General features: G+C 38.4%; 1 long non-coding RNA gene across 1 annotated transcript; it reads left to right on the top strand.

Annotated features, from left to right (window-relative positions):
- The first annotated feature begins 6,334 nt into the window (after positions 1-6,334).
- Positions 6,335-18,250, top strand: LOC144993928 (uncharacterized). Its single transcript, XR_013657225.1, has 4 exons — positions 6,335-9,217; positions 15,318-15,463; positions 15,545-15,624; positions 16,236-18,250. It is a non-coding gene; the product is annotated as an uncharacterized LOC144993928 (long non-coding RNA).
- The last annotated feature ends 221 nt before the right edge of the window (positions 18,251-18,471 follow it).

Here is an 18,471-nt window from a genome sequence, read left to right as displayed (position 1 = left end):
GATTGAGAAAGTGTGTCCAAACATTTGGTCTGTACTGTATATAAAAAAAATTAGCAAAAAATAGCTTTTCGGACTATTTCTTTATTCAAATCTTTGTGAATCAGGAGCAGATGAAAAAATGCTCCCCTCCATTCTGATGCATCTATTTTGTATCATTATCTCGATACAGCAGTTTTGTCTGACATATTTTGATTTGTATCCCATAAAAAAGACAACACCTGCACTTGAATTTGAAGTGGATGCAGAACAACCACACGATGGCAATGTTGAGACAGTTTTGTTTTCGACATGCAGGTACGATAGCGTTTGAGCCAAACCGCACATCACTTCTTTAAGTTGTAATTTACACTTTGGGGTCTATTAAGTAAGGAATATGAAGCAAATTTAAAGTAAAAAAAATTATAGTAATACAGTTTTTGTTTTTTTAAACTCATACGTATTTATATATAGCTCATCTTTTTGAAAGAGAAGATATTTTAAAGAAAAAAATGTCATCTTATTTTGAAAGTATTTATTTGGGTGTGAGTGCTAGACCCAGCTCTATCAAATAAAAGCAACTCTGATGTTGCTTTTGAGTCCAGGCTGCTTCATTAACATGTTACTCTGTCAGCAAATCAAACTATGACACACCTTGGAGTTTGGTTTTCCAGTCTTTTCAGCTGAATCTCTGCTTGATTTCATTTTTATTCATCCTCTGTTTTACTTTTAAAATGGTTACTATCATATTGAAAAAACTTTTTTGTTTTAAAAATGTTAAAAAGGATATGAGGGACAATTAGGCTGAAATTATTATCTTAACAACGCATAGAGTAATGTATGCCGTTAAGTCATTGTTAATGATGCATCTAGTTGCATTTACCCAACAGTAACAGCAGAATGTGAATTTATTTATTTGTTTTTCTTTATTGTTCACTTAGTGAAACCCAGAAGATCTAAAATGAACCATTTTAATGTAAAAAACTGAAGTAAATTTCAAAATTCTGATCTTCTCAAGCAAAGACAACAGCTGCAGAAAGGCACACAAAAGATGTATGTTCTTGTGTATCTCTACCTACAATCGAAACTTTTTTACATAGTTTGTCAATATTTAAAACAAGACACTTTGTTTTAGGGCTGCACGGTGGCGCAGTGGTTAGCGCTCTTGCCTCACAGCAAGAAGGCCCCTGGTTCAAGTCCCGGCTGGGGGACGTGAAAAATACATCAATTGGGGACCTTTCTGTGTGGAGTTTGCATGTTCTCCCCGTGCATGTGTGGGTTCTCTCCGGGGTCTCCGGCTTCCTCCCACTGTCCAAAAACATGCTTCATAGGTGAATTGGCAACTCTAAATTGTCCATAGTTGTGAGTGTGAAAGTGCATGGGTGTGTGATTGTGGACGTTCTACCCTGCGACAGACTGGCGACCTGTCCAGGGCATCCCCTGCCTACACCCAAGTAGCCGAGATAGGCTCCGGCAACCCCGTGACCCCGAAAGGGACAAAGCGGTACAGAAAATGGATGAATGGACACTTTGTTTGTGTGATTGTTTATTTTTATCTGGGCTTTTTCTCTTGATTTGAGCATGCTTTAAAAAAAAAAAGAAACTCAACCTAAATCATAATCAGTTTTTTGGAGTGTTTTCTGGACAGGTCTTTGTCCTTTTCATCTCCTTCAGGACCAATCAGAAAGTCCCTCCTTGTCTATCAATCACCCTCCTTTGGTAATCGCGAGAAGAAAGACCAAAAAGGATGGGAGGCACAGAATAAAAAAGGCTTGGGGGTGGACATGGAAACTGAGTGTAAACACAGATACATGATGCTTGATAGAGCAGAGCATGTAGAGTAGTTGCTGGATCCAGTGGCTTGAAAAGAGATGAATGAATGAGGTCATGGACGCCCCTGAGAATAAAGAGGCAGAGGAAATAAAGGAGTGGGGGGCTGGAGGAGAGAAAGAGAGAGAAAGAAGATAACCGAAGGTAGGATGAAGGAAATGAATGAGGTGGAAACGGACTGAGGAGAGTTGCCGGGGATTAAATAGTGTTGAGAAATTGGAAATGCGGAGAGATCAAGCTGAAAAGAGGAAGATAAAACAAAAGGTTGAGAAATTATTTTAAAAAAAACTGGTAGAAAAGAAAAAGGAAAACATTTGAAGCTTTTCCAGAAAGAAACAAAGTTACGTGTCACAATAAGAGAAGAAAATAATGTTTTCATTGATAAAATGACATTTGGGTTTTAGTTTACAAAGGGTACCAAGGGTCTTAAGGTTAACTGGCTAGAACATTTCTGAATTGTTCCTCTTTGAGTCTTTCTGCAGAGGTGAGTTGGTTTTGAAACATTAATATCTTTCTACCATAAATTTCTGCCAAAAAAGAGCAATCTGTCTTCTCCATGTGTGGAGAGACTCAGTCAGGCGTGACATTCATTTTTAACATGCGTCTTAAAGACGAAGAGCAGCTCAAACCTTTTCTGCTTGGAAGCCCAGGCTCTATGTAAAGTTCCTTTTAATCTCTGACAAAACACGGAGTTCCTTCTTGACTCAGCAGGAACGCTCAAGGAACAACGATAACTAGGGAAAGCTGGTAGATGCTGAACTTTTTCTGGCCTGCAGTCTCAACACATAAATACTGAAATTTAATATCGTTTACAATATCAAGTTTTGGTTCTCTGTAGTTTCCAGTTCTCCTCTTTAGTCTTTTTTTGTGTGTATTTTATATCTTAAAGATTAACGTTTAAGGCAAGTGTAAGGAGAGTCAAACATATTTCGGCTTTATTGAGATAAGGTCACACAATTTCCTTTAATTGAACACCAGCTCCAATATCACTGTTTTATAGATTAATTGCAATCCCAACACAAAAAGGATTTAGGCTTTTTGTCCAGAGGCTGTTTTATGAAGTAAATAAAAACTATTACATCAGTGAGATTAAAATAGCTGACGGGTGGATATGTTAGACCACAAAAAGTCCTTTCTTTTCAGTCAATTACTTTGATTATTGCATTTTATCTTCTTAAGCAGTTGACATGAGTTTTTAGATTTACATCTACACTTCAACCAATTCTTTTTGATAAATAAAACTTAACCCCCTGATGTCTGAATTTATTTCCAGCTAAAACAAAAATCCTTTGTTTTTTTTGCTTTAAAGTAGATGCTAAATTAAGGTAGGTTTGGAGCAGAAGCAGTTTGATGCAGATTCACATCAATGGGCATCAAGGGGTTAAAAAAGAATCACTAGTTTTTGATCAAAATGATTTAACCTAACAGTACAGTATTTTCTTTTATATACCATGTAGAATAAACATGGACCCTAACATTTTTATGAAAGACGTGTCATCAGAGAACACAGAGCAGCACTCAAACTAATTCAGGATGAGTGAAAGTGGAGGGATTTCAGGGTGGAATATTTCCAACACCTGGCGCCCTCTAGCTCGCTGGAAACAATTGTAAATGTGCTTATCAAGCGCCGGAGTAAGTGACGGGTGGGAGGTTGGTGCTCATGCGGTCATGACCATAATAGTGAGAGGGGGTTTGGGAGCAGTCATGTGATCTGTGTTGATGGTTAATAGATTAAAGTGAATGAATGGAAGCTGAAGATTGTGTTTTTCTGATGGAAAGCCACGGCTCACGGTGGTCACTCGGTCTCAGCAGCGTCAATCATATCAGTGTGCCTTCTTTGAAAATATTCTACTGTTGTATGAGGTTAATATTTCTGCATAATTATGACCGATCTCTGTGTGTACCATTGAATGTATGTAAGAACTGGACCGAGTGACGTTCCAAATAGGAAATATCTGCTGGCTCCAAGAAGCTAAAATCCTACAAAGATTATTTCTCTATAGGGAAGTATTACTCATTCATTCTATTTGTCAGAATAACCATTCTTTCTCTGCTACCTTTTTGATAATCTTAAGATTTTGTTCATGATATTCTTTCTTTATTGCACGTTAATCCTGTTAAAAATTTACCAATCAGATGAAAGTCTCAACCTTCGACAGATATCATGTTGCCCGCTTTCAAGTGGTGAAGGTGTGGCCTTCCAACAAGCTCACTCCTGATTGTATATAGTGGTTGCCATAGACACAATGACTTAGAACCGACTGAAACCAATCCCTACTAACTGACATCATCTGACGGCGTCCGTGCTGCGAACATTTAGATTGAATCATTTGGTTGGAGTCAGAAGTGAGCATTTCCTATGGTCACTCAGTCCAGTTTTCATATTTATATTCCAAAGTTCTTATTGCACTTAATGGTTAGGTTGTCATGAATTAATGCACATTTAAAAGTTTCATGTTTCGGTCACGTCACAGTTACTGACCTATTTTCTAAACTTGTTTAATCCTTTTTGGGGTCACAGGGTTGTTGGAGCCTATCCCAGACGCACTCATGTACATGGATGTGATGTTCTTTGATCACATGAACTCCAGAGCTGCTGGTTCAAACCCAGCCTCTAGGACCCAATCTCACTGCTCACTTCCTCCCACCCTCTCTCCCCCCGGCACTCCCTCTTCCCTTAAAGCCTCAGTGGCTTTGCTGTCTTTTATTTTTTTAGGCTGTGTCCCTGTTTGAGTGTGCGAATGTACTGAAAACAGACGGCCACACACGCTCTTACACACCCCATGGGTATCTGCTAAGAGTGAATGCCGACGCAGAGCCAAACAGATGCAAACACACTGATGCCACAAGGTCAGTGCCGAGGTTTATAAATCCATTTCAATCCGTAATCCATCATCCGAGGTTAAATTAAGATTTTCTTTGTTACAAATAAAGCTTAATTTAACCTTTTTATGGTATCAAAGAAAAGCAAAACAATTATCTTCTTTTAGAGATATGGAAATAAAGATGGAGCGGAGAAGCTTTAGCAGATGTTGTGATAAGGCATTAGACTAATCTACTGAACACTGTGGTCAGGACCCTGCATGTTTGGAACAGAAACGGTATTTTAGTGCTACCTGTTTTTATAAACGAGTGTGGTCATGTTCACAACTTTAATTAAATACTTCCATTACTCGTGACTAAACTAAAAATGAGTTTGGTCTGTTATGTTCATCACATTAAACTGTGAGAGACAGATGTAAAAAAGACACCAAAATGACATATGATTTTGAAAGATTTATTTTGCATAATAATTCAGAAATGAGGTATTTATCTTCTACAAACAAACAAAAAATTCCATCTCTCACTGACCTGTAGAGCGTTAGGCGGGCGGGGGTGTTTCATGGCGGCTACGATAAAAATATATGAAGGTTCTGGAGATATCTAGACCACAATTCAATAGAGAACCGTTTGGGGGGGAGTTGAAAATGCCCCAAAACATCACAGCTTTTGAGAAGATCTGCATGGAAGAATGGACCAAAATAACAGCTACAGTGTCAGGAAGTCTTTGATCTCTGTCACTGACAACCAGAATTACATTACAAAGTATTGAAGTGAACTACTGTTATTGACCAAATACTTGTTGTATTGTACAATTACATAAAGAAAATTTTCTAAAAAATCAAACAATGTTATTTCCCTCCAAATTAGTTGTTTCTGTCTCTCAGAGTTGAAATGCACAATGAACATTTCAGACATTGTTTTACATGAAAAAACTTGCAGAATATGTGAATGAAAATGGCTTTTTTGTCAAAGGTGAAGCAGATTGAAAGTTTTTGTTTTGTTTATTTTATTACTTCAGTGAAATTTTTAATATTTTTATAATTAATTTGTAGTTTGTTCTTTCTTCTTTTTCCCCAAAGTTAAAACTTATAGTTTAATAATCTGTTTGATGGAGCCAAAAAAATATGACAGCTTTTCCACTGTTTTTATTGTTTGTGTCACTTGCTGTCCTCTCATTTTTGCAGTTACCAACTGTAATTTTGTTTGTTGTTTTCTAGTATTTTAGTCCTTGTGTTTGTCTGTTTATTCTCTGCCTCCAACCTCAGCAGATGATGCTCTTGACTCAGAGTGGTCCTGCTTATGGTGTCCTCCTGTTCTTCCTCATGGGGGCATTTTCCTTTCCACTGTTGTCTAATTTCTTGCTCAATACAGGGGATTGCACCAAAAGGGCTTTGATCTAATCTTTTGGTCAATTAAAAAGGTCTTAATTGGGAACAGTATTTGTGTTGTGTACATTTTGACATGTGGACATTTTGGAGCTAACAGGTGTGTTTATAACATTTGAGTGTGTATGGACAGGCCCCGCCCCTTCGACATTTGTATTACATCTGAACCTTACCGTAAGGATAAACATCCAGAAACTTGTTGCTTTATGCTGCTTCACGCCCCCCCCCCCCCCCCCTTTCTATAATCACCCTTCTATCCCCCTCTCTCTAACATCCCTCTCTCTTCTTCCCTCCTTTCCTTTTCCGTCCGGTCCAACACAAAAGGTTTTGAGTAAAATTAATAAAGTTTGGCCTCGATTACAAAAGGGGTTTATTCAGACATACCTCTGGTTTGTCAGAATATTTATAACCCCTGTTGTTAACATTATACAGAAATCTAACTCAATGTCAGACCCGTCCTTGGTCTGACATTGATTGGATGGACATACTCCTAATTGTTTCCTAAAACTGTCTATTTATCCCCTACTTTGTGTCAGTCTCTTTTTGCAGTTTGATATCTTCAGTAAAACTGCGTGCGTAAGCCTGCTTTAAGCACGTACACCATTGAACACGAAGGCAAACACGAATCTGGAATACTAATGTGCAAATGCATTTTCCCATTACTTCTTTAACATCACATACACAACAGCTTACATTCTAATGTCCCAAAGTGCATATCCAGCAGTGGGCAGAACCAGCAGGGAGTCAAAGGATGTCTGTAAGTGAGTATGAACCCCTGCTGAGCTGACAGCTCTCCACAGTTTCAGTTTATGTGTGTGAGTGCGACAGAATGAGTCGTCTTGGGGACATATTTCTTGTCAGGGTAACACGTCTTCACTGACTTCACACATCCAAACTTCTGTTTCTATAACTTTCTGTTTGAGACATCGTTTCAGATATTTTTCAGTCAACAAGATTCAATCCATCATTTTATTCCTGTTTTGTCCCATTGCAGGGTCACGAAGTTGCTGGAGACTATGCCAGGTGTTTTAAGACAAAGGCAGGACACACCTTGGTTAGTTTGCCAGTCCAACACAAGACACCACATAAACAGACACTCAACCCTAAGAGCAGTGTGGAGTCACCAAACAACCCATAATCCTGCTTCAACCAACAGTAGCTGGGTTGGCTCAAGCAAGCTGTGACCCCCCGAGGGGATTCAGCAGGTTTAGAAGATAGATGGATGCAAAAACAAATATAATCAATATAAATAAAGTTTAGCCTAAATTACAAAAGGGGTTTATTCAAATATACATTTCGCGTATCAGAAGATTCATAACCCCATGTTGGAACAGATTCAGATAGATTCAGAGTTGATCCGCCTTCCCAAATGACCCATGAAGCATGTCTTTAGAGTTAAGAAAAAGAGTCAGACTGCCCCAAAAAGAGAGAACATGCAGTCTTCATGCAGAAAGAGCCCAGCTGGAACTCAAACCAGGGCTTTCTTACTGTGAGGTGGCAGTGATGAACACCCAGTATAGCACTGAAAACAAGTTAGGCTGCTTATCTGCTCTTTATTACTTTCACTCACAAGGTTTACTAAAGCCAGAAAAACTGTCATCTTGCTGTCAACCTGAAAATCACCAACAACAAAAAAAAAAGAAAGAAAAATAGAAACACAAAAACTAGCCCTTGTAAGACTTTATTAATGCTAATCTCAAGAAATTCCTCCTTCAATAAACGTCAAACGCAGAAAGAACAAACACTTCCACAGAAAAGATGTAGATAAAATATTACTTAATGAATCAAAGTTAGATTAAATGAAAAAATTGCAGCTTAATTTAACCTAATAAAGAGTGAAAATAAACGAAAATAAATGATGATAAATTCTGGATCAAAGAGCTCAATTTATGCCCAAATTTAGAAAAGCCTCAATTATCCCTTTGAAAGGGTTTGTTGTGATAATCTCTGTATTTCTTTCCAAACTCCAGTTGAAGCCTTTATGGTAAGTGGCTGTCATGGGGCTGAAATGTAAATGCACTGCAGTTCCTCACAGTATGCTTGAAGAAAAATGTCTTTTGTTTTGTTCAAAACTCTGCTTTGCTCTCCTAATGATTGTCTCAAGGCCTTTTTTTTTGTACTGTTTTAGCGATTATGCAAAAAGCTCACATTTAGCGGCTCTTCTGTTTCTAAGGACACTGCTATTAAAATAAATTATGCTGTCAACAGAATTAAAAGAAAAAAAACTAATAAAAAAATTTCCTTTAGACGCTGCATTTCAGAGCATAACATGTTGTCCACTGTACAAATAATTTTACTATTTGCCGTTTCTTGGGTTTCTGAGCAGGCTGGCTGTGACTCCGCCTACTCACCTGTGGATCCTGCTGCAATTTGCTAATTAGCCACACTGCATATTAGGACTGCTCAGAGTTTATACACCTTTTTTCATGCCTTGTTCTCTGCAGCTATTTAGCATATGTGTCTTAATATGTGTTTTGCCTATACAGTTGTAGGACTTTGTCACATCTTTGATTGTGGTTTTACTTTGCACCTGGGTTCTCACCTGCTTGCCAGCCTGTACTTTTACACCGGCCATGTGCCGTCCGTTCTTAAAAGCGCTTTTAGCCCATGGTGTTCACACTGAACATCAAGGAGGGGCGTCTTCTTCTCATTCCTTTGCTACAGTTTACAGGACGATGACTGCGGTCCCTACAGTTAGAAGAGACTTGGTGCGAAATGTCAAAGCGACGTCAACCTCGTAAATGTTTCTCCAGGCTTTTTCTTTCAGTGTTCTATTCAGATACATGAAAGACTTGGTGTCTTTCAAATACAAATGCCCGTCTTTTTCTTATAATTCTGTAGCAAGTTGTTTGCTGTTTTCCTATTTTCCTGGTACTGAATACTTAAAGAACAGGTAATGTTAACTAGCTTGTTTAGTTTAGGAGCTACACATCATTGCATGAATCGTCACAGGTGGGCCCAATTAGAATCGTCACAGGTGTGCTCATTTAAGGAGGTTAGAGAAAAGAGAAAGTACTGTAAGAAATGTTTGAATGTGCTTTTGTTTTGCACAAAATATTAAACCAGGACCTGTCTCCAGTTACCAAGAAAGCTGCTGGCCCATCTACAGGCCCAGCCACCTCAGCTCCATCTTTAATAAGCTTCTCCAAATGTGTGCAGCCCCTCACCAATTTCCCTCAGTCTGAAAAACAAGCTCTAACAAGGTAGGAGCTGTAGCCCTGAGACACAGAAAATGTTGCATCACTGGTTGCAGTAGATATTTGGTGATTGGAATTTCCACCAATTTGCTAATTCAATAGTTTGATTCCATTGAACTAAACTTGAAAAACAACACTTAACTTTTTGTTGCTTTTGAAGGTTTCAGTCACAATTGTTGGTTGTTCTTTTATCAAACAAAGGCTACCAGCAATTTGTTCACAGGTGAACAGAACACAAAGCTTAAATTTATTTATTTATTTTTTGCAGCATCTCTTTCTATATAAAAGCAATAATTAATTGTAAATCATCATCAGACTTCTAGGTTTGAAACACGTCCAGCTAGATGTGTGATTTTACTGTTGGTCTCCAACCTGATTTGGTTGATGAAATGAATAAGACACCCTTCAAAGTAAAAAAAACAACAAATTAGACGACTATAAAACCAAAACAAAATAAAATGCATAAAGACAGAGTCTGGACAGGGTGTTTTAAGTTTAGTTTTAAGACTGTGTCACACAGCCACTATGTATTTTTGGCATGTTGCATGGATAATAATTAGTCATATGAATATATGTGGAAAAAGTGAGAAAGGTTGTTGACTTTACGTGAAATTCTCACACATGTATCACGAATTAACCGCAATAAAACCATGAGAGAAATAGAAATAAAACACACAAAGAACATGTGAATCAACGTAGAACATGAACGGTGCGTGATTATCGTACTGCTTACATGCAATTCGTAAGTTATTCAGGCGTCAATTACGTAATTTTAGCGTGATATATGTGCTGTATACACAATATTAAAATTATACATAGCTGAAACATGCGTGAAAAGTCTGGTAGACATCTGTGGAATGGCTGCGGAAAGCCACAAATTTGGCAATCTGGCAAAAAATCACACACGATTGCGTAGGATTTACGCAATAATTGCATATAAACTATGTAAAATATGCATAAACTGTGTAATTCTCCACCGACTAATAGTTTTGAACAACTTAAAACACGGCATTCACAGAGTCGATAAGAAGATGTAGGGGTCATACTCGTTTCTCAAAACAGATTCTGTATTTTTTTCTTTATCTTTTCTTTTTATCTGTTGGTTTTGGTGCCTGTGAGTAACCAAAGACTAAATTGTACAGTTTAACCTTGTTCTGAGATGATCAGAGTTCAGCAAATAGGCCTGCACTCTCTCTGGGACATGAAGGTAACTACGAAAGCTAAAGGATTTATTGAACACCTTGTCCTTTAGTGAAGTCAATTCCTGTTAATTCTCTCAGAAAGGAAGATTAACCTCATTTGCTTAGTCTATCCGCTGTAATTCTGATTTAAAACAATCATTGTTTTATAATTACTTTTTCAATTAAAATCTTAACAGTTTTAAATGTACTTATCTAACAAACATGAAGTATAAATATTTTCAAATTCCTTAACCCTGCAAGCTTGTTTGTTTTTGTGCATGCTTAGCTGTCTTTTTGTTTTTGTATTAAGTTAATTGGTAGACAAACTGTTTTCAAATATTTCTCAGAAAGGTGATGTCACTTTCCACTCTTCCTGTAATTGCACTGTACAAGTAACACCACATATAATATATATAATATTTTTTATCAGTATTATCTTTAAAGCTTTAATATATTTATTTTTCTTCGATCACCACCTAATCCTCTTTGTTTAACAAAGCAAATCAGAATAAATTGTAAGCAGTGACCTCCTTTCACTTAACGTTACGGTTATCTGCTGCAAGAACTCTGGAGCCACTGATCTAGTAAGACACAGCTCTCCCTGATGGATTCAGTATTGATTCAGTTTGGTGTGATCTCCATCTGGCTAAAGACTCACTTTCATGGTGTCAAATAACCACATTAGGTTTAAGGAATCAGAGTCAGAGCTACTGGATAGCGTTTGACACACAAAGCCAATCTGGAAGTTCCAAACATTAAATAGGAAGTAGCGAGGAGGAGTCAACTAAGATCATGGATTTAGTATGGATTTTGACAAGTAATTTAGAAGTGGAGGGAGGTTTCAGAAGTCTTTGATAAGTCTGAGACTTGCTGAGTCTTATGCTGAGGAGAAATGTGAAGCCCTGTGAATAGGAGCAACAACCTAATGCTCTGCTGTCAAGTTTGTAATGCTACGTTCACACTGGATATGTGACAATGTCTTCAACGCATAAAGCATGTATAGCATATGTATGGCATATGACGTTCACATTGGACTATCGCTACCCAACATTAGCTCATGTCCCCCCACCACAGTTAGAAGAGGCTTGGTCCAATACGTTAAAGCGGTGCAAATCTAGTCATTCTTGTTCCAGGCTTTATCTTTCAAAGCTCCATTCCAATATATGAAAAACTTGGTGTCACAAAATTGCAGCTGGACTTAATTATTATTTTCTCCTCCATGATTAATTTCCCAACAGTTGGCACTTCCGTGAAAGAAAAGGGACGCCACACCTACGCCAGTACCAAATCCAAATCCCTGACTGGTCAAAGTTCAACCGGGTTTAACTTTTAACGCGCCTTCAGGCAAGTTTTGTAAGTAGATCACAAAAATGTTCATAAAATTGTGCCCAGCAACCGTTGACCCTCAATCAAATGATAAAATGACCAATCAATGCGTCAATAAAAGCATGTGGTGCTCAATGGCCACAACCTCGAACGTTTTTCAGATTTAATTGTCAGGTGGCTGGGTAGCTCGGTTGGTAAGGTAGAAAGCTGCCACGCAGGGATCCAGGGTTTGATTCCAGAGAGGAACAAACAATGGTACTAGGGCTATTACCCTATCAAATGGTGAGCAATTCACATCACCCAGTGGGGGTCCAATCTACTGCCTCCCGAGCACTGTTCAGCTGCAGCTCACCGCTCCCCAAATGGGAGTCAGATTTCCCATTGTGGGATGAATAAAGTGAAATAAAAAATAAAAATAAAAGATTCTCTCTTACAGTGGAAAACTTTCAATAGAAAGTTTGACTCAGACCGACTCGGACCAATCCCTCCTACATGGCTCCTACAGGGCTACGTAGGAAAATTGCGCCGGAGTTGGCTTCCTTTCGCTGGAGCCAGATATAAGGGGTTTTCTATGGGTGACTTCACACGCGCTCAGTCCAGTTCTCTCATATACTGTGAATGCTAGTGATGGATGAGTGTGAGAGTTTTTAACAAGGAAGCTCAAAAAGGGCATATTTGCGGGTTTACATAGACTTTTCAGGATAAGTAGTTGCTTGAATGCACGTTGCTGAGGATAGTGTGAAAGTAGCTTCACATGAAGAAAGGCAACATTTTGGAAAAACGCTCTTTTTAATGCACATATTCAAATGTAGCAGCTTTCTTATTCAATGTTATGCAAATCTTGGTTATATTAAGAGTTTTCTCCCTTTAAAGGTATTTGTTGTGTTTTCTGTGCAGACTAATTAACTGGATTGCTGTCATGAGCAACATATTCCAGTATAAAGTTGCTCCTACTTTGAACAGCATTTATGTAACAGGCGAACTCGGACCAACGCAGTTTGCTGGATGTCACACCGGTTCACCCCGAGAACTGATGTCTCAGTGACTCACAGAAAAACCAAAGCCAGTTTGATGGAAAATGACACGGATTCCAACATTTCACCTTCTGTCCACGATTATTATTAGCCTTTCTATTGTGAATTTGGCAACATAAATACTGTCTGAATGCAGATAACGGTCAGCTTTCACTCCTTCACAGCAGTGTGTAAGAGCCACAGCAAGTCAGTGGCCTGTGGAGAAACATAAATCTCAGTCTCCACATGAGATATATACACCACTAGCACAATTCCCACCTTCCTCTAAAGAGAAGAAAAAATTATTGCAACATTTATAAAAACAAATCCGTTCAGTTTTATTAAATTTAAGTCACAGTTGCAGAAAAGCATGTTGGAAAATACGGCAAGCTGGATGTGACAGAAAGACTCCCCTGGAAACAGTTGTTGCTTTTACAAAACTTCAAATAAGGAAAACGTTTATGTGTTTTATCTCACAAACAGGACAGGAAAATTCAAATATGGAAAACCAATTTAAAATTTAATAAAAAAATATTACATGATGGGCAAGTGAGTTTCTCCGGAAAATATCAGTAATTTGATTCAGACTAAACACAGAAACCAGGATTTTTGAGTGAAATTACTCATAGTGTCGTTTCTTTTATATCATTGTCATGCATGTCAGTGTTAATCTGGTGATTCCACGAATCCTTGGATTTAAATTGAGTTCCTATAAATTTACCACTACTGTGGTTTATGGTGTGTGTAATTCACCATAACTGAATGTTTTTTACACAATCTTCTTTTTTCCCTGCCCAACCCTAAAGTCAAAATATTATTAAACTAACTGATGAATGAATCTTGATTGTCATTTTAACTGGAGCAACAAAGAAAAAGTAAAATCATAATTGGTTATATTTGAACAGATATATGACAAAATTATTTTGAATAATTTGTTAAGAGCTTTATGGGACCATTTTAGAATGGAAACGCTCAAAATACTGGACCGGACCGGACTGGAGCAAACCGTATCGCTCAGTGGAAACAGGGCTTAGTGAGAGCTCTCTGGTCTCTGTGTGACTGGAGCAGGAGCTTGGTATGCATATTGGCAGTAAGTTGGATGTATTTCTGGTGCATGTTGGACTATCATCAATTCTGTTCATAATCTTTACGGCAGGGCTGCTCAATCATGGTCCTCAAGATCTACAGTCCTGTGTTTTTTTAGCTTTCCCTGCACTGCCTGCTGCTGATTATCTGGACCCGGTGTGTTTATACAATCTGAATGTGGAGACATCTGATTAAACTAATCATCACCTAACAGGGCTTGGAGATCTGGAAAACAGTTAGGGTGGTAGATCTTGAGGACCAGGAATGGCAGCCCTGCTTGACACGCAGAAATTTCTGGGCACAGCCAAGGGCCAGAGAAGGTCTGGTTTAGGGACCATAAGATTTCCTCTGTATTGTAAAGTAGTTGGGTTCAGGACCAGCACCACCAAGACGGAGGCCGTGGTTCTTGACTGGAAAAAGGTCGTTTTTCTCCTCTGGGTGGATGGAAAACTCCTGCTCCAGGTGGAGGACTTTCAGTATCTTGGGGTCTTATTCACAACTTAGGAAAGATCTTCTGTTCTGGGGTCATTCAGTCTGTTTTGGGGAAAAGGGAGCTAGGGTTAGGGTTAGGGGTTAAAAAGTGAAACTCTCAATTTGCCATTTGATCTTAGTTCTAATACTTACCTATGGTCATAAGCTCTGGATTGTGGTTGAAAAACAGGATATAAGCAGCCGAAATGAGTTTTTCTCTGCAGGTGGCTGGGCGCTCCCTGAGAGATAGGGAGAGGAGCTTGGTCACCTGGAGAGAGCTTGGAGTAGAGTCCCTGCTTTTCTACATCAAGAAGAGCCAGCTGAAGTGCCCCAGGCATGGTCCAGATGCCTCCTGGACTCTTCACTGGGGAGGTGATCCAGGCATGTCCCACTGGGCGGAAACTCCAAGGAGGGACTACATCTCTCAGTTGGTTTGGGAACGCCTCGGGATTCCCCCTAGAGGAGCTGGAGGAAGTGGCAGGGAGAGGAAAGTTTGGGGATCTTTTCTTATATGTGTTAGAAAACGTTTTAGCTTTTCTCCAAGAGGCTTTCTCAAATGGTGTTTAGAGCTGCTTTACATGTTCGTATAAAAGGCATTTAAGTAACTACCCTTCATTCTCTAGGCTTGGCAGTATACTTTTGGGTCTTTTAAATTAGTTTTGTCCTCAGCTCTGGAACAAAAACTGCTTCTTGTAAACCTTGTTTAAACCCTCTTTTTTTCTGGCTGACAGACAAACTTCAATATTCAGGAGTTACCACTTTATTTCAGAATGGAGAAAATCTATATAAAGAAAAGGTGAAATACCTTCTATCATAAGAAACAAACTAAGTCCAGTTGACTGTTTTTTTTCATCTACTACTGTTAACAATGCTCACCATAAGTTCTAACTTTTATTTATTTTGAATCAGCTATTAGTGTTTCACCAATGTGGTCAAATATTTAGATAATCCTGTGTGTGTAATCTAAATATTTTCTAGAAACACATTATGTTATCTTTGATTTTTGCTAATCTCTAGCCTGTTACCCAGTTTCAGATTTCCTGTTGAATAAAATTGAACTGAACTGAACTGAACTGAACTGAACTGAGCTGAACTTAAAACTGAACTGGACTGGCCACTCAAAGGAAAAACGATTCCCAACACAACGAGTAACAACACAAATGACTGATCACTAAGTAAGTCAAACAAGCATAAATAGATAAATAAATGGTTTTTTTTTAAAAACTTTTGATGGCCATTTTACCTCTGCTCCTCAGTCTGCCCTGGACTCTGGAACTCAGCTACCTGCTCTGACCTTCGGCCCTGAGAAACCCACAACCTGCTCTGGACCGACAAGGTTTGTCTTACATTAAATTGTATGGTTGTTCTCATCATCACGTCATCTCCTTCCCTCTGAACATGACAGCAGATTTCAGAACTCTTCTAAATCTCTCACTTTAGAACACATCTCAATATTTTACATTCCTCTTGAACATGTTCTTCCCTTTACAACTTTAGGTTTCTCTTGATTTAAAGATTTATCTGGGACTGGTGTTTTTAGGCAGATCAGGGGTTGTTTGTTTGATCCACAATAAAGCTATGATGTGCTGCTTTGACCTGTGCTAAAGACGCTGACTCATAGTAATGAAATAAATGTTGGTGTGAACCAAACAGGTTGGTGTAAATAAGCACAGCAGCTCGCGCCATGCATGTCAAACACCATCAAAACAATAGATACAACTATTACTCTTGAGGACAGACAGCTATAAGTAAAATGGAAGTAAATAAATAAATCATTATGAATTTTCAAAGTTCCACATTTTTTCTGTTGAGGTGTTGTTTTTCTCTGGATATTTCTCTTTTTATGAGTGGATTATTTTTCTTGTTGGGAACCATTAATTAAAAGCATCTTCTGACAAAAACTTTGTACTCAATATTGACTTAATGATATCTATTTTTTTATTGTAGGATTTGGCACAAAATTGTATTTGGACATCTTCAATCCCCAAGGTATCCTAACTATTCAATTGTATATTAATATTAAAATAAATATATTATTTAGTTTCCAATTGTTATTTCTTCCTAATATGGCATTCTGTGTGAGGGGCATTTTATTATAGTTAATTACCCCTCTGTATGTTTCCAAATTGCAGCTTGGCATGCTCCAGATATAATCTCTTCTCTTATGTATGTTGTGGTGCTTTGCTGCTTCTACAGGGAGCGATTCAGCGTGTTTGTGAAGACAGGCGTTGCGCTGTTTGGGAAGTTTTTCCTCTGAAAATGTAAAACAGGCAGAGAATGAATAACAAGCCCAGATATTTATATCAGCGCTGCATAATTTGAGTTCCGTAAATGTCATTTCTCTCGCCCTTCTCATTTTTCACATGGATGTCTAACTATTGTCTCCCTCTTTTCTTTCTTGAAACTTTCTCTTTTTTGCCACTCTTTCCTTCATGTATTTTTTTTCTTTGTTTTTATGTCTGTGTTGTTTCCTGTCCGCACGGCTGCATGAGAATGCCACTTTTACCCCCTGCATACTCTTCTGTTATTTTCTCCCTTTTTATTCTGTAATTTAGGTCATGCACGGAGTATAAAACTGCACACAGCTGGCCTAAAAACCCCTGTCTCCTGTCCCCTCCCCTCAGTTTCTCTTTCCCTCTCACAAACACACACGTGCATGATGAATAGCATTATTTCTCTGGCGCTCACTGGTGCACGCGCTTATCTAGTTTGTCTTATGAATCTGCGCTGGATTTCACACTATGAAAATATAAAATGTTATTTCTGTTTTTCCATCATTCAGCTTTAAAAAAATCTGCTTATTTAACATATTCTAATAAAAAAAAAAAAAAAATTTTAATGCTTTTTTTTTTCTGATTCCATCTGGAAATATTCGATTTTGGACATCAGCACATCAAGACTTTTGTTGATATTCTTACAAAAAACCTCATATGAGGGAAAATTTGCTTGCCTCTGACTGTGTTTATCCTTTTTTTATGGGGCCAGAATGGCAAAAGTCAGCAACAGAAAAACCAAATTGCCCATTCGAGTTCTATAATCAGTCATTTTAATCTAATAATGTGGCCGGTGCAGAGAACACACCGTCACACACAGATGCATGCACACTCTGCAGGCCTTTGGGTTAAGACAGAGACACAAAAGCTTAATCACATAATCCTCCATCAAATAATAAAATACACCATTTTGGGTTGGAGCAAGAGCAGCACTGATACCAAAGAGAAAAACAGAGAAAGAAAAGTTTAAGAGAAAGTTTGCCAGGAAACCAGAAAGGATGACGGGGAGAGGGGAAGGAGCTGAAAAAGACATAGCAAAAACTGAAGGGATGGAGGTGTGGTATGGAGTAATACAGACTTCTCCAGGCTGGAGAAGCTGATCAGGCGGGCTGGTTCTGTGGTTGGCACAAGGCTGGACCCTCTGGCCACTGTGGCAGAGAGAAGCACACTCAAAAAACTAACGTGTATCCTGGACAATGCCACCCACCCTCTGCACACGATCATCAGTAGCCAGAGAAGCACCTTCAGCAAGAGGCTGCTCCTCCCAAGGTGCAGGTGACTAACAGACTGAGGAACTCCTTTGTCCCCCGTGCCATCAAACTCTTTAACCACCACTTAGGAGGGGTGAGGGGGACAGAAAAGGAAAGGGAAAGGGCCTGAATGACTTTTTTTTTTCTGTATATGCTGCTTTGCAGATATTTAAACTGTTTCAAACTATATGTATGTCAAGCAGTGCTGTATGCGATGGAGATGTCAATTTCCATGCGGGAACCTCCCAAATGGATAAATAAAGTTGTCTATCTACCTTAGTCAACAGCATCTGCTAAAATACACCATGCAATATTAATAAATTACACTTTTCATACAATAAGACCTCATTTAAAAGGAAAATGGTCAAACAAAACCCAAAAATCTAAATATCAAAAATATCAAAGAGCAAACTTCGAATCTTTCAATCTGAGAACAAAAAGACAGACCTTAAAACCATGTGATGATTGATGTATGAATGCAGCCTGTGGAAATAACTATTTCAGACATTTTTTTCACCTGTTTTTAAAAATAACTAAAACAAATGCAAAGATGTTTTTTCTTACCAAAACAAGCAGTTTTGAGTTTTGTTTATCAGAGTAATAACTCAACTCAAGTCAGGCATTTTACATGTTAATTAAATTGTCAACCTCTGAAGAATC

Source organism: Oryzias latipes, chromosome 7, assembly GCF_053564925.1.
Source record: "Oryzias latipes strain Hd-rR chromosome 7, Olatipes_Hd-rR_3.1".
NCBI lineage: Eukaryota > Metazoa > Chordata > Actinopteri > Beloniformes > Adrianichthyidae > Oryzias > Oryzias latipes.
Note: the sequence above shows the minus strand (reverse complement) of the source record. Positions and strands in the feature narration are given on the sequence as shown.